Source organism: Ambystoma mexicanum, chromosome 1p (assembly GCF_040938575.1).
Source record: "Ambystoma mexicanum isolate Mex_15411 chromosome 1p, UKY_AmexF1_1, whole genome shotgun sequence".
Classification (NCBI taxonomy): domain Eukaryota; kingdom Metazoa; phylum Chordata; class Amphibia; order Caudata; family Ambystomatidae; genus Ambystoma; species Ambystoma mexicanum.
In genome coordinates, this window is record NC_090921.1 from 1,034,781,059 (window position 1) to 1,034,804,731 (window position 23,673).

General features: G+C 43.8%; 1 protein-coding gene across 4 annotated transcripts in view; it reads right to left on the reverse strand.

The window, feature by feature from the left end:
* The window catches only part of LOC138447719 (zinc finger protein 271-like), a 308,054-nt gene that overhangs the window by 275,943 nt on the left and 8,438 nt on the right, over positions 1-23,673 (reverse strand). Inside the window, exon 2 of one of the 4 annotated variants that reach the window (XM_069604028.1) lies at positions 22,028-22,082. The exons of the other annotated variants lie outside the window; for them this stretch is intronic. The gene's annotated coding sequence lies outside the window, so the exon portion shown is untranslated. The remainder of the gene's footprint in view (positions 1-22,027; positions 22,083-23,673) is intronic. 4 annotated transcript variants of the gene reach the window in all.

A 23,673-nucleotide genomic window follows, 5' to 3' on the forward strand; every position in this document is an offset into this window, starting at 1 on the left:
TTTGGTATTCGATTTTGTCTTGTCAGTTGGCGTGTTCTCTAATATTTTTTTCTATTTTGCGGTTGTTTCCTTTTAGTTCTTTCAGCTCCATTTAGCAGCAAGATTTTTTCGTCTGATTTTTGAAAGGTTTTGCTGGTGCTAGGTGGTCTAAGGCCTCGGTAATCCAGGACCCGAATAGCAAATCTGTGAAGGACTCCAGGTCTAGGCTCTTCCAGTTTCTTTTCTTGGTGGCGTGCAGTATCTCCTTCCCGGCTAGTAAGCTGTTTTGGAGTTTGATGTAGAATTGGATCAGGTAGTGGTTGATCCATACCATTGGTGTAGGTGGTGCGGATGCGCATAGTCCTCTGCAGGAGATTGCGTCCAAGATATATCTGGCGTTGTGGGTGGATCCATTTACTATTTGCTATTTGCTTGAAGTGGAGTGTTTCCAGGAGTGCGCAGAGTGAGTTCACTGAGGTTTCTTTTTCAAACCAGATGTTGAAGTCTCCCAGTATGACTAGGGTGCCATGGTAGGTTGATAGTATGGCGATGGAGTCTGCCAGTTTCGTCATGAAGTTCGGGTTGTAGGAAGGTGGTCTGTAGCTCATGCGGAACACCATGTTGGCTTGGTCATGGAGTTCGATCTTGATGAAGAGGTCTGCCTGGCTATTAGCTTGCAAATTGAAATTGTAACCCCTGCTAAAAGGCGACATACAATACCCAAGGATGGCCAACTCTGCTGAATACCGAAAACTAGGAGGGAAACACAAAACAATATGGCGAGCGATTTCCTAGGCTTTTATGCCTGGTAAGGATACAGTGTGTCGGTTCTAGGAGTGAAACTCGCCCCCAGGTCGTGGGATAGGGGTTGGAGAAAATTCTACAAGGTCTAAAGGGCAAAACACATAGAAAATAAGAGGAAGTCTCTCTGGTGAACAGTGTTTTAAGAGATAACAAGTGCACGGTTCCATACAAGAAAGGATAAAGTCTCCCAGACCAATGTCCAGTTCCCAAATACAAATCCTAGGCTTCCAGGGATGCCTCGTCCTGTGGCCTCCTTCAGTTCACTTACGGTCTTACAGTATTTCAAACAACCGAGCAGATTCCCTTCTTGGTATTGATACTTGCTTTGTGGATACTCACCACTCAGCTTCACGGGTTGTAGGCACAATCCACCCCTGCCAGCCAGAATTTATGAATTCCCCTGGCCTTAGAGGATGCCTCAAAGGAATTACTGGCAGAAATCTCTCCACTCCACTCTTGGTACCTTTCCAAAGGAGGCTGTCCTCCCCCAATAGCCACGATTCATCCTCCTGGGTTTGAGCCCACTCCAGACACCTCGTTTTCCTTTTTATCATCTTTATTTAATATTTTCAAGCTAAACAAGTGGAAGAATACAACAGTCAACACTTTGAACAATATAACCAGTTTGCTATACATCACTAGATAGGCAACTATATCAAATCAATCTTCACCCCGTTAAATCAATTATATATTCTTTCAATCAGGACAAAATTCTTCCTTCCTAGACATTGTTGTCACAATAACAAAACATTCTTGTACATCAAACAGTAACACAGGACAAACATTCAGACAACCACAAAAACCAAAAAAAAGAATTAAAAACAATTAAAAAAAGGGAGGGAAATGCCATTTTTCACAAACTCCATATAGCTGAAGATACTCCTAAACCATTCAAACATCACTAAAAGGTGTCCACAGGTTCAAATAGCTTTCCTCCCTACCCTGTCCCTGAAACATAACTCGCTCAAACTCTGACAATACCAGTACATCATTCACCCAGCTCTCAATGTACGGCTTTTTCCTTGTCTTGCACACCCTCAACACCTGCTTTGCTGCCATCACAAGCACCTTGTCAATCCAATGCTCAAACTGTCGAGCAATTTCACACCGCCCTTTACCTGCTAACAGCAGTACTTGTAAAGGTGTCCTGGGGATGCTTACCGATAATATCGCATCCAATCTATCCAACACTTCACTCCAGAATTTCAATGTTCAAGAGCAGTACCACAACATGAGAATAAGTGTCCCCTTCTCCTTTCCACATCCCCAACATACACCATTGTCAATCAACCCAAACTTACACAGCGGCACCGATGTCCAATACAGATGTTCTAAGGTTTTTTTGATGGATAATTCTTAACTTAAGGTTCAACTTACTCTTATATCCCACCCGCCACATTTGTCCCCATTCCCTTTCTGTAATTTTACATCCCAATTCCTCCTCCCATTTTCCCAGTAACCTTTTCCAACATTCAGCAACGAAGCAACTAATTGGCATAAGATTTAGGTACGTGGAGAGGTAAGAAAAATAGCATAACCTGTTGGCTCTTTCTCTAACGGCAGAGATAACATACTTGCCTCCGACTCAAAAGGGATTCCAGTTCTATAAGCCTTTTCCTTTCTCTATTAGCTAAATGAAAAACCTATTACAGCTCCTCAAACGTTAGCATTCGCCCATCTCGCACTATATCCCCTATGCTTAAAATCCCTTTAGAAATCCATCTTTGCCAATTTAAGGTCTTATTTTCAATCTTTAGGCCAGGATTGAGCCAAATAGATGCCTTATAATTTAAATATACATTCCCATTAGAATTAATCAACCATCATACAATAATTTCCCTAGTCACATCGATAGATGGTAATTTGCAAGCTCCTCTAGGTAATTTCTCTATTGAATAAATATTATTTAACTTCAAAATCAAGATAATCTATCCCTTTCTATTGACAGCCAAACTTGCTCACATTCATTCTCTGATGACATATAAAGTGCTGCCTTTTTCAATATGAACCCTGTAATACTTTTCCAGATCCGGGTACCCAAAAACCCCCTTTTTAGTACTACGTAACAGGACAAATCTCAGGGTCTTCCGTCTCTTTTCTTCTCACCCCATAGGAAGTTCTGAAAAACTCGATTTCTTTAAACCTTTTTATTTATTTTTAGAAGCTTAAAGGCAAGGATTGCATAACAAAGTACTTTCGGTAGGAGGGAAATCTTAATTGAATTGATCGTTGCCCAAATCCCCAGATCCAGCTGTTCCCATTTCCTTATATCTCTATTTAGTACTTCCACAAATCATCTACTTTATATCTTTAAATCAGATAGAATCCTAAATATCTTACATGTGCCTCGAACCATTTACAGTTCCAATCAGAAAAATCTCTCCTGCAGGTCAAGGTAAGCAGAAACACTTCCTTCTTATCCCAATTAATCTTGTGCCCCGAGAGATTAGCCACGCTTTCAAATGCATTTTTCAGAATCACACTACCTCCCTCTAAGTTTGAGAGGATCACCACCATATCATCTGCATAAGATAGCACCATAACTTCTTTGAGCCCAAACCTCAAACCCCTGATTCCTTGCTCATTACATATAAAAGTTATGGCTCCAAAGCAATATTAAATAAGAATGGTGATAAGGGGTAGCCCTGTCTCGTTACCCTCGTTAAATTGAATACATCAGATAATTCATTATTCACCCAAATGCATGCTTTACCTGCACTCTTGAAGACAATTGAACACCCTGAGGAAGTTACTCCCAAATCCAATTTTTTTGCATTGTAAATTTCAAAAAGGTCCAATTTACTCTGTCAAGTGCTTTCTCAGGCGTCCATGAAAATTAATGTTGTATTTGAGATTTCACTTTGGCGCAGACTCATTATGTCAATAAGCGTTCTTATATTGTCATACCCAAATCTATTTTTCATAAACCCTAACTGCGACTCATGGATTACTTTCCCTAATACATTTTTCCAATCTATTTGCCATTATTTTAGCAAATATGTTCACGTCTACATTCAGCAAGGATATTGGTTTGTAGTTACCACATTTTTTATTGTCCCTCCCCTCCTTCGGGATAAGCGTAACCATGGCCTTGCTCATCGATTGACATATCTCCCCCTTCTGTATGAAAGAGTTAAATAGTCTACATAAGATAAGAGCCAGGAAATGTACGTAATTTTCTATAAAATTCTACCAGTAGGCCATCCAATCCTGGGGATTTCCCTACCTCGAGTTACTTGATTGCCAACACACTCACATCAATTTCAATCTCCAGAGACATGCCACCCTCCAACTTTAGTTTAGCAATGTCTATATACTAAAAAAAAAAAATCCTCTAGATCAGAATGCGAGGAAGATACTTCTTCCGTATAGAGCGCGTCATAAAATCTTTTAAAGCACGTACAAAAATCGACATTCCTCGACATCAGTTGGCCAAGTTCATTCTCAAAGCCCTGAATAAATGATTTCTCCACTATCCCATTCAATTTATTGGCTAACAGCCACCAACTCTTGTCTCCACATTCCCAATATGTCTGCCTCGTGAAAAAGAGCCCCCCGCTCTGCCAACAAATTGGTATTACTTGATAAAGTTTCTTGAACATGAGTCATCTCTAACCTATCCTTGGCTTTCCCTGATCTTGCATATTTTTGCTGTAGGTGAGATAGGGTTGTTAAATTGCTTTCAATTCACCCAAATGTTTCTTCTTAAGATACGACGTTCTATTAATCAATTCTCCCCTCACTGTGGCCTTGAAGCTGTCCCACACCATTTTTGAATCTGCAAATCCTTCATTCTCTACAAAGAACATTTGCACAAGTATCTGAACACCCTTTACTGCACTTTTTTCCTCTAGTATCCCTATTTTTAGGCACCATCTTTGAAAGGAAGGTACCCCTCTATCAATGTTTAAATGAAGATCAACAAGCGCGAGATCTCCCACTCTCTGATATTCACACTGAGGGTCTCATCTATTAATTTATTTGAGATCAACATATAATCAATTCTGGAGAATGAGTCGTGCAATGCAGAGTAAAAAGTATATTCCCTTGAGGACGGATGCATCATCCTCTATAGGTCTACCAGGTCACATTTCTGAAGACAAAACTCCAACTGCTTACATATACCGAGATTTGTGTACCTACATGAACTAACCCGGTCCATTCTGTAATTGAGGATACAGTTAAAATCACCTCCTAAAATAAATTGTGTCTCCATGCATTTGGGGCAGTGGCCTTGAAATCTTGTCAAAAAAGACCTTCCCTGGTGAACACGGCCCATAAACGTATCCTAGCGTGATTGTCCTCCCACTGTTTATGAGGTCTACAAAAATCATCCGACCTTCTCCATCCATTGTTACCTTGTTAACCTTAAATTTGCAACCTTTCCTAAACAAAATGCTAACTCCCCTTGATTTCGTTGAGAAACAGTTGGACAGTTCCCTATGATATCTAGAGTTAGTCAGGAGTTGCCTAACCTCGTCAGTTGAATGTGTTTCTTGTAAAAACACCTCATTTGCTTTTGTCCTCCAGATGCTTGCCATCATCTTTCTCTGCTTTTGAGGACAAAAACCATTTACGTTCCACGTTATTGTTGTCAGCACACTCATTTCCTACTCAATCCATTACCCAGTTCTCTTCTGCCTTAATCTCTTCTTACTAAACCTATAGTCCTAACCCTAACCACCATGCAATTCCAACACAAGTGGGTACAGAAGATGTGATTAACATTGCGACATATCCAAGAATTTTAATTCCCCCCCCCCCGCCGAGCCAAAATAAAACCAGTCATTTGGAATTCCAGATAGTAGACAAAACAGATAAACAAAACGCTGATCAGACAAGATAACAAAAAGACACAAAACACAGTGATATATTAAAAATCTTATAGCCCGGAGTAGGTTTCCAGGCCTCCACCGAGTACCAATCTCCCCAATAAATAGGACATACCAAACCATATCCTCCAGAATCACATTCCACAAAAGAAATTACCCCCTCTCTTATTACAATATTTTTATGCATTGACCATGCTTCCCTAATTCCGGTCATCATCGTTCATGCCCACTATACATCGAAAGGGCCTTTCTCAATGAGCTATTAAAACTCTTATCCAAATAACATTTCACATTATTCAGTTGCAAATAAACATAACTTTCCTGTTGCTTTCATATTTCTATTTTAAATATCACTAGCGCTCTCAAACTATTTTCACAGTATAGCCTTAAAACTAAAGAGCTGGGGCTTTTCATGTGATTTAAATCCTGTCAGAATTAAGACGTCTTAATCAATAATTCCATCTGAGGTGCATATATCTGCTTCTTAACATCAATCTTGTTGCTGACAGAGCATATCCGCAAGCAATATTTAAATTCAGCTAGGACACAGGCTCATGCTCGCTCATACAGATGCCAACCAAACAATATCCCACAAAGTTTAATTATACATGGCATAAACCAATTTTGCACTGCCATATAGTTGTTACGCCGAAAACAACACATCCCCACAAACTTCCTGAGCTGACCCTATGAAAACCATAGCAGCCAAAACCTTAATACGTTGGGTGAAACTTTAGTGTATGCCGTCAACCAGATCTACCTGCTTGTCACCTCTCCCTCACTCACTTCGTTATCCTTCCCCCCCTCTTCACCCACTTAATTTCCTTTATTCACACTCCAACACCCCTCCTGTAACCTTCCTTATAGCCACTTCCCCCTCCCTTTCAATATGTATATGATCACATTGGTATTTGCTCTTTTCATTACTGTTACTTGCCCATAGTTCCATCAATGACTCCTACTCTTAAATCCAACCTCTACAGGATCAAGGGATGTCTCAAGAGCAGCAATAGATGGACAACCCAGCTCAGATAGTGTTGCCACTGGATTGAGTTTAGCCAACGGTATTTACACGTTTTAAAACATATTAGTTCGTTAGATCAAACTCAGTATCAAACTCCAATGGGGCCCTGTGGTTGTTGGATGACCATCTCAATTAAATAAGACTGACTTTTGTCTATCCTTCCCCTAGTTAATGACGGAGGTACTCACACTAACACAACATCACACGCTCATGCCTGTAAATCACCTCTGCTTTGTACCCCCTTTTTATTCACCACCCTATGCCGCGGGTATCATAGGATCTTCTGTTCCTTTGGGCATGACAGGGTTAGCAAGTACAAGAGAAAAGGGCAGTGTGACATGGTGATTGGAGAGTTGTTGCAGGCGGACCATTCCATAACCGTATATGGCCCTCACAGGGCCATCTGGTCTTCAAGAGAAATCAAGCTCACCAAGAGATACAATGATCGTCCCCCCTACGGCAATTGTAAAACTAATTCACACCACCCGGCACACAAGGGGTAGCAGTATCACTTGCGTCACCCTTGTTTATGGAAGGGGCCTAGCGATAAGAATGTGCCAAATTTCTTTTAAAGATTTAGCTGCCACAAGGAAACCAGACCAGCCAATCCTTTGCCCCTACAAGTAGGCTACCAACACTATTATATTTTGATCATTGCTTGAATTGCAACAGGGCTGCTCATATGTATGTGACCCAATGAGTTTGATACTCAGAATATTTGTAATATATTTCACTCATACTCATTTTCCTATGACATGTGTTTGACACTCACCCCTGTGACTATAATAAATAGCAGCAGTCAACCGATTCCCCATACCTCACTTCAAGTTTAAATGCACATCATAGCATTCAATTTTAGATTTTAAGCATGCAGTTCAACCGCTGCTTTGTTAATGTTAAAGGATATTTGTACCGTGCACTATCACCACTGGAGCGGTCCCCTGGCGCTCTGGGGGCTCTGAAAAAGGGAGGGGGGGTGAGTTAGTGGGAATGAGCTGGAAAAGTGCAAGATAGCAGTGATGTGCCGTTGGCAGCCTCAGCCCAGTTGGTCCATTGGCTGGGCTTGGGGTGTTTTCGGTTGGTAGTCATCGTGTGCTGTTGTGCAAGTCTATGTGTGGTTTGTTTTGTTGTTGCAGTGTAATGAAGTTTGTGCGGTTTGCTGCGTTTAAGGCTTGTGGTTGTGCTTGGTTGGAGTTTGAGAGGTGCATGCAGAGGAGTGAAATTGTTAGTGGGTTGGGTATTGATTCATGATTGCCCGCTTGGTCTAGGCTTGGCAGGAGAGTCGTATATCAATCATTGAATAACATCTCTATATAGATGCGACATAGGCTACGTTGACGATTCCAACTAAGTGCGGCATATGCTGACATTTACAATTCTATTTAGATGTGGCGCATGCTAAGCTTAGGAGATCCCTCTATGTTTGCACATGCTACCATTCACAATTCTTTGTGTGAACATGCTAACATTCACAATTCTATCTAGATGCGACGCAGGCTACTTTCAGGATTCCAACTAAGTGTGGCATATGCTAACATTCAAAATTCTATCTAGATGTGGCGCATGCTAATGATTATTACACCTGTCAAAGGTGACATAGGCTGATCTTGACCGTTCTCTATAGGTTAGTAAACATTGGCACTATTTGACTAGTCCACTAATGATATACAAAGCGCTATACAAATGCCAAGCAGCATAACATAACAGTATTTTAGTGCATAGTGTAGTGCAACATTTATGATAGTCAACGTTATGCAGGGGTAGGCAGAGTGGTGAGGGCTTTCTGGAGTAGAGTGACTGCTCTACCCCCACCCATGCCACACTTAGTTTTGTTGGTGTCTGTTAGCTGCTGGCTTCCTTTGCTTCCCCTGCGGACACTGGCAGACATCTTGGAGCCGCCAGTGCAGGAGCCACCCTTTGCCTTAGGGCCCTTAGCCGCAGGGCCGCCAGGCAGAGGGCTGCCTTGGTTGGGTCAATTAAGACCAGACAGTCAGCCAATCACAGGGGGAGGGAGGTCCGGGAGGCGGGCAGAGGGAGGGGAAGCTACGGGGAACAGGATCAGAACAGGTCAAGGTGGCCGGGGGAGGGGTTCAGAGGCCGCATGGTGCAAGGAATGGGGTAGTGGGTCCCTGAAGCTCACCTGGGGTCGCTGTGCTGGTAATGGCATTCTCCCCGGTGAAGCTGCAGGCCCAGGCCCACAGCAAGGTACGAATGGCCAATAACAGCGGAGGGAGGGGGGAAGCCATGGGGAACGGGACAGGAGCAGGTTCGAGAGGGGTCGGGGCGGGGTCAGAGGCCGCATGGTGCAAGGAATGGCGTAGTGGGTCCCTGCAGCTAACCTGGGGTCGCCTTGCTGTTAATAATTTCAAACAGTTGGTTGGCACTTACCAACACCAAGATAAGCCCCTTATGTCCAACATGCAACACAACTCGTGAATAAGTACAATTAACACAACACGTGTTTGGCAGTTTCTAAAGCCCCCACTTGGCAACAGTAGTTAAGTGCAGTGGCATGGCCTTATGCCAGTTTGGATTGCCCATAGGTTCACGCTCTGCGCTCTGCCTCTTTTGCTCGCAGAGAGGGGGTAAGCGGCAACGATCAGTTGTTGCAGCAGGTATGTAACCGACAGGAGCTGCAGAGGACTGAGTCCATAAACCAAGCAGCACTCACCAGAGGACTCCGATCAGTATAGCAGAAGTAACATGATGTTGCAGCACAAGCCGCAGCAGACGCGTACAAATCGATGCTCAACGACCAAGCATTCACTCGCCGCGGAACATACCTGCCAAATGTAGGCAAGGGATCATGCAACAAGGATGAAACGCACAATTTGTGTCTTGCAGGATCCATCGATGTTGCAAACTCTTTGAGGAACCCCACTTTTGTTAACGTTGCATATCCTCTCACCCCAAATCGTAGCATAGCAAGATGATTAAATATTGAGGCACGCTAGGACTCTAACAGAAACAGTGATAAACATATTACTACTCCAACAAGTCAGCGTGTCATACTTTGTTGCGCTCAGTATTATCAGGTCCTGTACGCTACTCAATGAAACCTACTTGCGTGTTATATTTCGAATGCATACACATCCGAAACGGTTTCAACGGCACCACCAATGCTACTTATATTAAATTATAACAATCTGAACATATTTTTATTATTTTAATTGCCATTATAAGATAAACAAAGCAAGAACAAATAATAAACAAACCTCTACAGATTGTTAAAAGCATATAATCTTTTCTTCTTTCCCGCTAATCCACTTCTCTGCACAGCCGTCTCCTCCATAGGTTCAAGATCCAAGTCTGAAAAAAACGCTTCTATACCACGATGATCTGTAAAGGAGTGCACTTGGCCATTTAGTATCACTCTTAAAATAGCTGGATACACCATGTAATATTTTAAATGTTTCCTTCTTGCTTTCTCCTTTGCCGTGTTGAAGGCTCTTCTCTAGGACATCCCTACTCAGATCTCCAGAAATCATAATTTTATTACCTCCGCAGGCCAAATCACCCACTTCACAGGCTCTTTTAGTATCAGTTCTCTCACAGGGAATCTTAGAAATGTTATAATAAAATGCCTTGGCCTCTGCCCAAGCGTTGGTTTCGATCCCAAAGATCTATGAACCCTCTCTATCTCCAGAGGGAGTTACCACTGTGGAGAGTCAATTAGGCACGATGGATGACGATTCAAGAAAGATGGCTGAGCAAATAAGAGTTGCAGATCCACACAGAGAAATTGGCTATCAAATGTTCTGAACAGGAAAATGTTTCAAGAAGGAACAATATTCGCGTAGCAGGGTTTCCAGAAAACATTGAGCAAGGCTGTCCCATGGACTGAAAAAGCATTAATTAAAATGCTCAACCTGGATGCCTTGCTTTTGTATTTAAAAAGGTGTGAACCTGTTAAGATGGATTTCTAAGATCTGGCCTGGTGGACAGATTTTAGGAGGCCATCCTAGTTATGGTGAACAGGGAGCTCTGATAGTATAGCCAAAACCCAATCAAGGTAGAGTGGAGAGCAGTCAAGCTTAGTCTCAGGAGAGCGAGTGTGGCCAGTGGCCCTTAATGAGCCCGCACAGAAAAAGACGCATTAATTCTGCTTAGTCAGTTATGAAAATACAGTTATTTAGGCCTTTAGAACACACTGAAAAATGAAACTAGCAGGTGCTATTATCACACAATACTCAGTAATATTTTGATATTGATTTCTATCGCGCTCGTACACAAGTGTTTCAGAGCGCGACTTGGCAAGGCAGGGGGGACAGGGGAGACAAAACAGCGATCTTACTAGGCCCAGTGACATTGAGAATGCGCAAGTGCATGGGAGAGGGGAAAAGTGCATGGAAGGGGGGGGGGGAGAAGTGGAAAGTGCGGAGCAAAGGAAAAACAGATAATTAAAAATATATATTTTTTTAAATGTTTTATTGGTTTAAAAACAAACAAAAAAACTGAATACACATTACATGATCCTGTTAAATAAAAAAAAACTAATATTCCTTGATCGTCATCCTTCTGTCAAATAAATAATAAATAAATAAAAAAGAAAAGGCAACAAACCGTGGTAGTGCAGCCGGCAAGTGCTGGGTTTAAGGCAGCAGACAGGGTATGTCTGATAAGAGCAGGAAGAAAAGGGGGGGCTGTATGGGTACAGATACAGACCCCAGTGCAGGAGGGTGGCAGGGTGAGCAGGTACCTGGGCCCGGAAGACAGGGGGTAGGCCAGGTGCACGGTGCCGAGTGAGAACAGATCAGCAGGGGAGAGGAGGGAGGGGCGAAGGCAGAAGCAAAGAGGAAGGTATTGAGGCGCTACCGGAACTGGAGATGGTTCTGCTCAAGTTTCAGAGTGGCAGGGAGACTGTTCCAGAAGGAGGCCCCAGCCGAAGAGATATCTACCCCCAGCTTGTTTCTTTGAAAAACGACTGACCCTGTGGCAGTTGGAGGTAGAGGAGCGAAGAGCTCCAGAGGGGAGGTATTTGCAGAGGGATAGCTGAAGGAATTTTGGACCCAGGCCCCAGAAAGCTTTGTGGACAATGCAGAGGGTTTTGATGTAATCCTTGCATCCACTGGGAGCTAAGGGAGAGATTTCAGACCTGGAGAGATACAATCCCAGGGCTTGAGGCCAAGGACAAGTCTCACAGTCCTGTTCTGGATTAGTTGCAGAGGGCGGAGAGTAGAGGCAGGTAGATTTAGAAAGAGGCTGTTACAATAGTCCAAGCTAGAGAGAACCAGAGGCTGGGAGACAGTGAACTTCTGGGGGAAGGAAAGGAAAGGCAGAGTACCTCTTCGGAGGTGCTGTAGGAAGTTTGACTTTTTAGAGACATCAGAAATGTGGGCGGAGAAGGAAAGTGTGGAGTCAAAGAGGACCCCGAGGTTCTTAGGCTCGCAGGTGGGGGTAGGAGGGCGATCAAAGGAGGCAGGCCAGAGAGTGAGGGGAAAGGAGGGTGAAGTTGTGCCGATGAGAAGGATCTCCGTCTTGCTGGCATTCAGACAAAGATCGTTGGAGGCACACCAATCTTAAATGGCAGTTAGGAAATCAGAGATGAGAGAAGGAGAGGGGGTGGCCGAGGGCAGCCTGAAAATGAGTTGAGTGTTGTCAGCATAGCACTGGAAATTGGGACAGAAAATGGCAATGCAGTGGGCAAAAGTTGCCAGGTATTGGTTGAAAATCCAGTGCGAGAGGTTAGACCCCTGGGGAACACCACAGGTAGAGAGGGAGATAGATGAGAAGAAGAACCCAAGTTGGACCTAGGAGGGTCAATGAGAGAGTTAAGAGGTCAGCCAGGCCAGAGCCCGATCGGTGATACCCACTTTATCACAGAGACGGTTGAGCAGGATGGTATGGTTGACCGTGTCGAAGGCAGAAAAGAGAGATCGAGTAGGATGATGACAGAGGGAAAGTCAAGGTTTGAGACCAGATCTTCACGGATGTTCAGGAGAACAGTTTCCGTGCTTCTGGCAGCACTGAAACCAGACTGGTGGTCGTGGATACAGCCAACAGAATCGAAATGAAGGTTAAGCTAAGAGATGGCCAGCTTTTCCAGGAGTTTGCCCAGAAAATGAGTAATGGAAATTGGGCGCTAGTTAGCCGGACAAGAAGGATCAGCTGTGGGTTTCTTGAGAAGAAGATGCACAAAGGTGTGCTTCAGAGGGGAGGAGGGAGGATCCCAAGGCAAAGGCGGGTTGCAGAAATCAGCAAGGGCCAGAGCGAGGGTATCAATGTGGTCCTTGAGGATTTTAGAGAAACAGGGATGAACCTGTTTTGATCAGGCTTTCATAGATCGGGCTTGTCTAGCGACCTCATCAGGGGAGAAAAGAGGAAAGGACGAGAAAGAAGAGGGGGTGGCTGAAGGAGGGTCAGCAAGCACAGATGGAGAGGAGGGTAGGGGAGGGGAGGAGAGGGTGGACAGGATGTCCTGGGCTTTTGACATAAAGTGAGAGGCAAGGGCACTGCAAAGAGCCTGGGAGGCAACAGGAGCAGTAGAGACTGCAGCAGGGTTGGCGAGCTCCTTGCAGATTTTAAAGAGTTGTTAGATGCCGCAGAGACACAGGCTTGAATGTGGACTTTCTTCTTGTGAGGACAGAGTCGGTATTGCCTTTGTAGCAGGCGACAGGCAAGTTTATCAGAGGATGAACAAGAAGCCCTCCATTTCCTCTCAGCCGCCCAACACTTACGCTTGAGTGTAGATAGGTCGGAGTCATACCAGGAATTGCACTTGGCTTTGGAATTATACAAATATATACAATCACCACTGTGTCCATTAACAATACATCATTAAATAGCCATGTGAAACAGGTAAGTGATGCAGATCCAGTCCAAATGATGAGAACCAGTCTCAAGTTCAATTCCCTATTCTTTAGAAGTTCAACACTAAGATGTATGGGGCCTAGTGCCTAGTTCCAGCACAAGGTTTCTCACAGGTATGTATTCCCTAAAAGGATGCAAAGGACTTGGGGTGGTGATTCAGAATAGTTTAAATTTATTTAAAAGGTTTAACAACAATTTACCAGAAGACAGATCACTTTCATTTCTTCCCCGCCCAACCCAGGAGCAGGATACTTGACCCAGGTTTGACAACCAAACATAAGTAAGAGAGACAGGAGGCAAAGGGCTTTGTTCCCAATGTTATCCTATGGAGGACAAGTGGGGGCGGGGGATGAGGGGAGGAGGGGAAACATGCTCTGCTATGCTTACTTACCCCGATTTTCCCAGGGATCCCGATGGGTTGACTGTGGGTCACTGGGAGCTCGCTCTTCTGTCCTTTGTTTCAGTGAGAGGGGCCTGAGGTTGCAGCTTCGATGATTCTTCCAGTCGGATGCAAATGCAAGATGCAATACCAGTCGCTGAATAAATGCGGATTCCAACAATGCAGACCTCTTCAGGACACTTCCAGGGAAGGAGGAAGGAGATTACCAGTGATGATCACTGTTTGCAGGCGACATCAGTCATCCTTTCAGTCATTGTCACAGACAGAAGTTTGTTTACAGGACAGGTTTCCTTTGAAGATAGGAAGCTGGAATTTTGGGAGAAGGAGACTTGTGGCACAAGCTGGCACCCACTGAAGTTCTGGGCTCGAAAGCGGAATGGCGATGGCTCTGGCGAGGTAGCTGTGAGGGATTCGACCATCCACAGGAGAAGCGTGCCCTGCTAGGTTCTGACAGCAAGCTTCCTAGGTGGGAAGTGCCAGAGACTCTGGACAAAAGGACAAGGCTGTTGCCTCCTAACCTGTTGCCTGCTAACCCCCTCCTGAGCTTTGGGCCGTCTGCCTTGAAAGGACACAAGCCCTTCGAAGCAAGAATCATCCAGCGTCCATCTTTTTAAGGACAATTTCGAGACAGTCGAGTCCTCGAACGGCATCCGGCTGCACCACTGACTGTGGTCACGCCACAGTCACCGGAGCTGTTCGAGACGCCTCGACCAGCATTCCAGATCCGCCAACCAGCACAGAGACAACGATTCTTGGCCCCAAACTGTTGCGCCGGACAGCCTACAGACGTCCGTCCAGCCTCGCTTGCCAAATTGCCTGTCGCCTGGTACCCGCAGCAGTCCCCCATCACTAAACTGTCTCACGGGCTGTGGAGCACCCTGGAACCGCCTCGACGCTGTCACGCACCAAGAACTTCTTCAGCACCAGGTACATTGTGGTTCTGCTTCACTGGTCCTAGAGACAGTTTAGACCTGTTGCCCCTTTGGTGCTGGGAAAAATAACCCTCAACAGTAAGACTGATTGCTTTACCAACTACCCTCCTGTCAGTATCCAGAGTGCATGCCTTTCCTTTCCTTTGTGAAACGGTCTGTCCTCTGTGTTCCTTTACAGTGTGGGTTGTAATTGTAGTGTGTTAGAGCTGTCCGTAATAGTAATAATAAAGTACATATTTTCATACAACATTGACTGGAAAGTCCCTTTTATCATTTGGTAATAATTGTATTTTCACTGTGTTGCAAGTAACCAACGATCCACGACCTTGTGGAGGTAAGCCTGCCGTTCCATCCACATCACCAAAAATTGGACAAGGTGGTCTTATAATTTACTTTCATTCCAACCTGTTTGGATCGCTTCTGGTGTACTAGAGGTGTGGGGTTGATTGATGGTTTAGAAACCGATATTCATCCCTGGACCACTGGTGCCCCGGAAGTTGATTTGTCACAGCAGCCTATGATGGAGCTGGTCAGTACGAGGGCAGTTACAGGAACACTTCTGAATGCTCCGTTGAGCTGGATCCTCGAGAAGGGATCGAGACTAGATAGCGTCTTTGGAGATCAGACAGAGAAGCAGGACTTCACCGGGCCGGTCAGTGGAGAGGTTGCTGGTCAACTGCAGAAGTCGTCCTCTGATCATCAACAGGCTGCTCCAAAGTAGACCTGAAAGCAAGTCTAAGCCAACCAATGGTAAGGATCTGCACCATTCAAACAGCCAGTAGTTGTCCAGTCAGGGACAACCACTGGTTTCACATCCGACCCAGTCAGTGCTTCAAATAGGATTTTGATGTGGGGATATTTATTTTTAGATTTGGAGAGTAAACCCCATTTCAAGAAAGTAAACATTAGTTTTCTCCTTCGTTGGAGAGTACAAAGTACCTGATAACATCGAATGCATGTATGAAATTAAAACTACACACACACACACACAAAAGAAAAGAAAAAAAAATAAATTGGAAGGAAATGTTTTGTATTGCAAACTTATCTGGCTTCGAATGATGGATTTCCCTTACCAAAAACATTCTCGCAAACGATAACTTGAGGCACAGCAATTTGATTAAGAACTTCTACAGATGTAGGCTAGTTTATGGTCATGGTTTCAAATAGAATTGTAGGTAAGGCAGTTAACAAGACAGAAGCACATGTAGACTTGTTTCCTGTTGCTGCATTCCTTGTCTGTGCTGCTGCCTGTTGACCAGTTTCTGTTGGTCTGCAGCTAATCTATCACCCCTTTCCTGTTGTAGCGATCTCTCGTCCTTTTATGGTCTCTCCATCTTACTATCTCCTGCTTATTAGGTTGCTCCATTCCTGATGTCAAGACATTCTGTCATGGCTCTTTCCATTTCACTTCTTGCTTCCGTCTCGCAGAAACAGCCACTGTTTTTTGCTTTGTGTTACCTTCATTCCCATCTATTATTGGTCTGAATCTCTACTGCTTCTCACTTCGTTTATTGTTCCATTAACAGTCTCTCATTAGATTAATTGCTCTCTGCCATACTGCCCCTTCAGCCGATGCTCCATATATATGGCACTGGCAGCTCTTTACTATCTGTGAGATCCATAAACATTGTTACGGCGCAGAGGATAAGAACCAGTCATTAAGGTCCTCGAAAGTACAGAGCAAGATTACGGCAAATCAGTTTAAGGAGACCCAGCCATGCCGTTTGCCATTAGGCTCCCGAGTGCAGATGCAGCTCAAGGCACGTGGACAATTTTCTTTCATTTAATAGAAAGTGCACGTGTTGCATTTTGTAATAAATCCACTGGAGCTACATTTTTTTTTTTTTACAAATACTGTACATTGTCATGGACATTTTTAATTGTGTTTAACAATACTGCTTAAATGTTTCCGATACCTTCTTTTCCCACTACGTCCTTGCAAATAACTGCACTATATAGAATGCTATAATCTCAGTTAGCCAGCTTTCTGTACATCTCAAACCTAATGGATTGCTCAGAGATGAGAGACACTAGAAGAGCCATCCTCTTCCCCTAGACCTCAATCTTTTACGAAGCCCTCATTGGCATCCTGATTATGAGAATCATCGCTTTGCAACAACGTATTAGCAAGAGAAGAAGATGCCATCGTGCAATAGAAGGATAGGCTCAAACCAAGGCTATTAAAAAGCACAGTCAAGAAGGGATGCTGGCATAAGATGAACAAATAAAATAGGTTAAAATATCTCACGAATGTGAGCAAGAATTTGCACAGACAGTGGAACATATTTTTTCACTGTGGACTCGACAACATTTAAATCCTTTGTGTTTCCAGAAGAAGTAAAATAAAATACTTTAAGCTATTTTATGGTCATTTTATTTATCTAAATCGCTCAATTGTAGCTTCTTTGAAGGGGCAATGTTCCTATTCTAGACCTCTTTCACTCTGTGCAACAAAGGGTTCTGTTTTAGGTCCCCACCTGTTGAAACTGCCTACTTCTTCACTTAGTGAGTTTGGGTTCTTGGACCACTTTCACACTTACAATACCCACATTTTCTTTTCCTTCTTTTACTTCCGAGCTTCATCAGCGTGTAACAGCATGTCTTCTTGCAGTTATCTCTTCGATGTATAATCATTTTCTTCATCTTAACCCAAGAAAACAGATTTTTTTTTTTCCTGCTTCTAAATCTCCTTCTATGTCCATCTTTTCCCTCCTCCGTCTCTTCCTTTTTTTTCAAGCTTGTTTAGTACATAGTTTTCCTCTCAGGGTCAAATTGTAGCTTCGGCACAGGTATACCACTGTCAGTTTTATAAGAATCGGAAAATTAGGCATTTACTTATTTTTTATGCTACCAATTTACTTTTTCAAATTTTTGGTTCTCTTGTCCCAACTAGTGTTTTTGGTATGTACGCATTTGTATTTATTTAAAGAACAGGGATGTCAATTTTGTCAAGACATTACTTACAACAACACATTTACAGATGGTGAAGGCATTCCCACGAAGTGTGCGTCTGTAAAATAGCAGAAGGATGAGAACAAATGGTGAGCCAGTTTACGATGGCGTAAAAAAGTGGGACATATGCCAGGGGCAAAACAAACAAAGAAATATATTTAAGAAAACAGGTGACTTACAAAAGGCAACCTCAACCTAAGGAGGCATGTGCTTCAAACTAAAGAGGAGTGACATATAAATATACAAAATTATATTATTAAGAGCCACTGGAGGCAGTGGTGGGATCAGATGGGCAGGATGAAGGTGACTGCACTAAAAAAAGCTCTCTCTTTAGCAAGTGAAGTTTAAGCTGAGCTTTCCAAAGATCCAAGATGGGCTGACTGATTGTTATGGTCAGTGGGTTCCAATGGTGCAGGCGAGTAGGTAGAAAGAGCAGAAGCAAGGAAGTGGCACACAGAAGGTATGGGACAGTGAGGTTAAGTGCAGAGGAGGGAACGAGATGGCGAGTAAACTGAGGCACAATCCGACAGGTACAGAGGAGCAAGACCGTTGATCGCTTTGTAGACAAGGAGACGGAATTTGAAATGAGAGCAATTGTGCATGGAGACCCTAAACAGCATGCTGTTAGTAAGCAGAAGTAGGGGGAAGATCTAGGTAGGTTGTAGAGAATGTGGGTTACAAAGATGAGGACTATGTCTAAAAGGGAGGAAGGAGAAGAGTGCAAGACCAAGGAATAGGATTGAGCAGTAGTCAGGTTTGCTGAGAACGAGAGTAGAAATTAGAGTTTTTGTAGCGTTGTAAGAATGTTGAGGAGGTTCATGCGAGCAGCAGAGGCAGTGAATAGTTAAAGTCGGAGGTCACCATCAAAGAAGACCCCTTGATTGTGAGCCTTGGGCAAGGGAGCCAGGAGTTCGGAAAGGGTATGGATGGCATTGGAAGCCGGGAAAAGATTTCCATTTTTGAAGAGTTCAGCATGAGGCAGCAGAGAGCCATCCAGTGACGAATTGAAGTGAGGCAGTTCGTAATATGTTAAGTCGATGGCTGTGGTGAAGAAGGGAAAAGAGAAAAATATTTGAGCGTCGTCAGCAAAAAGGTGATTGTGAAAGCCAAATGCTCAGAAGTCTTCCTAGGGCAGAGGTATAGAGTGTGAAGAGCAGAGGTCCAACGACTGATCCTTTGGGTGCATCAATAAGGAGAGGGGTGGGGGCTAGAGGCTTGCGAGTTCCAAGAGATTTTAAATGATTGATCTTCCAAGTAGGGGCAAGAGCACATTTGGAAACTCCAATATCGTGGAGAGTGGTTTGGTTGAGTGTCTAAAGTGGCAAAAAGGTCCAAAAGGATTTATTTAATTTGTAGGCTTGTAGAAGAAGCCAGATTGAAGTGGATCTCAAAGGCCATTAGCCTCAAGGTACTTCATGATCCTGTTGAAAACCAATGGCCCTTCTTGATAACACCGTCTCAACGTGTGGGAGCGCAGCTACTATCAAAGACTTGTATAGCGGGGCTTTGTTTCCTGCTAACATTGTTTCAGTACGATTCGTTGCTCTGTCTGGACCTCCCCATCCATTGAAATACACGTGTTCCTTTAGGTATCAGAGAACAGTGCGTGGAGTGTGGGGGGGTTGTCACTTGCTTCGAAGTCTTGTACTGTTGTTGGTTTGTTGTCATCCTGTTGCTTGTTTTCTACTAATAAATTGTTCACCAATCCACCGCAATACTCAGAAGGAGTAAAGGCCACTTAGTGGATATCCCCAATAGTAGTGTTGTGGAGGCCAACGGATAAGATAAGGCTCTGCGTCGACTTGGGGAAATCAACAAAGTGGTAGTAGTAGATCATTTTCCATTACCTAATATAGGAAAATTGGTGAGTCTGGTGGGGTAGGCAAAGTGTTCAGCATGTTAGACTTAGCTTCTGCATACCATCAGATTAGACTACACCCCAAGCCAAGAGCAATTATGTCTTTCATTACTCTAGAGGGCTATGCTCAAATATTTTCGGGGACTACAGGGTGTGTCTTTTTTTCAAGATCACGTTTTGATTGGGGGAAGAAATCTTAAAGAACATAGTGAGAGATTAGAGAAAGTGCTTTGCATAATAAGAGGTGCAACATTCAAATTAAAAAAGGAAATGTGCAGGTTAAGAGTAGACTCAATTAACTATCTAGCGCAGAATATAAGTGACAAGTGAATAGAACCCAGAAAGGAAATATAGAATCTATAGAATGGTGCAGTTCCCAGAAGAAATGAAGTCATGTTGTTTCAGGGTTTAATGGAATACTATTCCCCCAATTCCTTCCTAAACTTTCCGACAGATGCAAAAACATCAGGGAGCTCTGTAAAGAAAGGGAATCCTACAAATGGATGGAAAGTTGTGAAAAACGAATTCAAGGACATAAAAGATGCCATTGTAAGGGCTCCTGCACCGTCATGATTTGATGTGGATAACTGTGTAGTAAGGAGGACAGGGGGCTGCGCTGTTGCAGGAAAGGTGAGGTGAAAGGGTTATTGCGTATGCCTCATGGACCCTAAAAGGGCAAGAAGCAAGAAAGCCATTGAAAAAAAGACACTGGGTGCTGTTTAAGCAGTGAGAAAATTCAAACCGTTTCTGTAGGGGTAGGGCAAAGACTTTCAGTTGTTAGAACAGATCAAACCACTGGTAGGTATTTTTGACAACAAGGGATTAGAAGGGACCTCCCACAGAATAGTGAAGTGGGTAACGGCTCTGCAAGGCCACGAGATGACTGTGGAGCATGTTGCGGGAACGGAACTGTGGTAGCAGATTACCTATCTAGATATAGCCAAAGGAATGACAAAGAGGAGCATGAGAAGGACATTCTGGATGTAGGAGATCAAGTATTTCTGGTGAGAGGTCAGATTATCAGTGAGGGGGATTAGAAGGTTGTTGATGATACCATACGAAAACTCAAGGAGATGATAATGAACAATTGGCTACATTATAAAGGAGACTATGAACTTTCATCAGATCATAGGATTTGTGATTAATTGAGTTTGGAGGTTGAGTTTGTAATTAAAGGAGGTAAAGTAATAGCTCCAAAGGGAATTAGGGACACAATATTGGAGTTATGTCCCTACGTTATTTGGAATGACTAAAATGAAAAGTGAGGTCTGGAGATTACTGATAGACAGGAATAGATGGTGATGTACAAAACCTAATGAGAGTATGTGTGAATTGCAGGGAGAGTAAAGTAATCAGAACAAGGACAATCGTGGACACCACAAGAACTTCCTGAGATGCCATGGTCGTGTGTTGCTATAGATATATCGGACCTCTTCATGACATGAAAGGTAGGAAGAAATATGTATTTGTTATCATGGATCTATTTTCCAAATGGATAGAAGTTACCAAAGTGTATAAGGCAGTTATACATTTTCAAGATGCTATAGGAGGGCTTCACAAAGAAATTGTCATCCGATAATGGCAGGCAGTTGACATCCCATAAAATGGACATTTACCTAAAGCGCATAGGTGGTTGTCATGTGAAAACGTCTTTGTACCATGCCCAAACCAACAGCGTTGTTGAAAGATTTAACAGGACGCCCATGTACTCAGTGAGGACAGCAAAAAGCTATGGTAAGGATTGGGAACAAGAAATTGAGGAGAAGGTACGGGCATATCGACTATCTTGACACACCACTAGTTCCTTTTGAAGTACTAAGAAAAAGTAAACTGTATTCAATGACAACCCTTCATTGGATGGGATGGGAAGATGTGTATTGTGATGAAGGCAAGATGAGAGGGTTGGTAAAAGAGAAGTCTGAAAGGATGAAGGAAAGATATGATAAAGTCAACTGCACCATGGAAAGTGTGATTGAGGTAGGTCAAAGTTATTCATAAAGAAGCAAGGGAACATACCCAAAGGGTGAGTGAGATTTGTTGAACCACAAATTGTAGTGTAAGGATTCTAAGATGCTGAAGTTGCTACGGATCTAAGTCTGTGAGATTGCTGTGGGAAAAGAAAAAAAAAAGGAGACATTCCAAAAGGGGGGGGGCTGCATTATGTAAAAAGAGGGATGTGGGTTATAGTGCAGCAGTGTTGTATTATATATTTAGGTGTTCCATGTGAGGTCACTGGAACCAGTAAGGGCATCCCACGGTGCCAAGGCTCCCCAGATGTTTGGAACTAAACAATAGATATGGAAGGCCATTTGAAGATGGACAATTGGAGGAAGGATTCCAAGAGAATGGATCTGGGGGTCGGCGTTATACTCCCAGAGGTCTGAACCTGGACATGTGCTCAACAAATAAAGGATATCAATTCCTTTTATGGCTCACCTTGTGTCGCTTGATCCTTAAAAGCGGCCAATGCAACCCATGGCAAGGAGGAGACCTGAAATACGCAAGGAGAATTGATTAGAAGATCAGTGCACATTGAAGAAACCAAAGGCTGCAGGAAAGCCCAAGAGCAGGAGCCCGATAAAAGGAACCGAAGAACATCACATCTGAGACTGCCTTAAAAGAGCTTGTCAAAGTAAAGCAACTGGATAAAACCCAGAAGAGCCTTCCCAAAATAACCTGTTTGTTTTACTTTATAGTTTTGAGCTGTACATTTTGAGATTCGATTTTGGGAACTGCTTTGGTGGGCCAAATAGGGGAACATTTGTGTTTAACATTTGTGTTGAAAGCCTAGGCTAAGCAGGAGGATAGATTAGATTAGGTTTTGACAATTTGTATTGGACACATCCATTTGAATATTACCCTTTTATGTGGAGGATGTGTGCGAGAAATTATGAGGATTGGACCACTCCAACATCTGTGTTAGAGACTGAGGAAGTCAGTCAGCAGTGAAAAACCGAGCCCAAGGAAGACAGAGGTTGAGCTGGTGAGGGAGGACATGGAGGTGGGGTAGATGGTGGATTAAGAAGGGGAGGCGAGGATGAGGAGGAGGATGTTGCTACCAACATGGCGGAAAGTGCGGTAGCCAAAAGCTCACACCTGTACATGCAGAAGGCAAGCAAGTACCTTCAACCTGGACATAACAAGGAGGAGATGGTGCTGTAGAAGCAGCAGGCAGAGGTAGCCAGAGGTGCAGGGGGACAAAGGTAAGAAGAGGTAGCAGTGGTGCCATGTAGGAGACTGAAAAGCAAAAGATGGACAAGCCAGAGATTGCCACTCGCCAGATGGCTCTGGAGAAGGAGAGTGGGTCCACTACAAGATTGCCTGCCTGTGCAGAGGGGGTAAGGTATGGATTTCCTCAAGTGGGTGAATTTGGGTCAGACGACTTCCCTACCCATGACATCACCAACCATCAGGTCCAGAGCGGGGCATACTTCAGCTTGATGGAGCATGAGACTGTCCTGGGATGGCAGATTGTGTAATATGCAACTTTATTACCACACTGCCTCCTGTTAGGGGTGGTAGAATTCTGAGTGTGGTGCCATTTGGGTAGGACAGGTGAGAAAGAGGGAGGAGGAATGCAGGCATACACTGCATGTTTTGCTGGACCTGTGAGTTAGAATAGAGCTGGGATCCAAGGTAGTGGGGGATGCCATGTGTAGGCACATGCTGTGGTCAATGTGGGTAGCCTGCCATTCAAGCCGGTTGGTTAAAGCAGTCTGGGATGCTGGTATCTGGAGCAACTCCTGGGTAGATGTTTACAGAGTATACTACATATGAGCTATCAGGGTTCCAAGGGGTTCTGCCTGCTTCTGGAGGTGCAGTCACTATGCAGGTGCAAGTAGTCAGCACAAAAAAAAAGATCATGTGGCCTAGTACAGTACTGGTGTGGTACAATCAAGAACTTACATTACATCAGTCAGTAAGGCACCATACTCCACATTCGACCTCCACCGCAATATCCACATTGCAACTTGTGGGATGCTGTTTTTGGCTACGCTATCCGGGCCTCCATGGAACTCATTCTATTTTGTAAATGTACCTTGTAATAGCAGCTCAGTGGTGGAGTGCTGGGGAGATAGGGT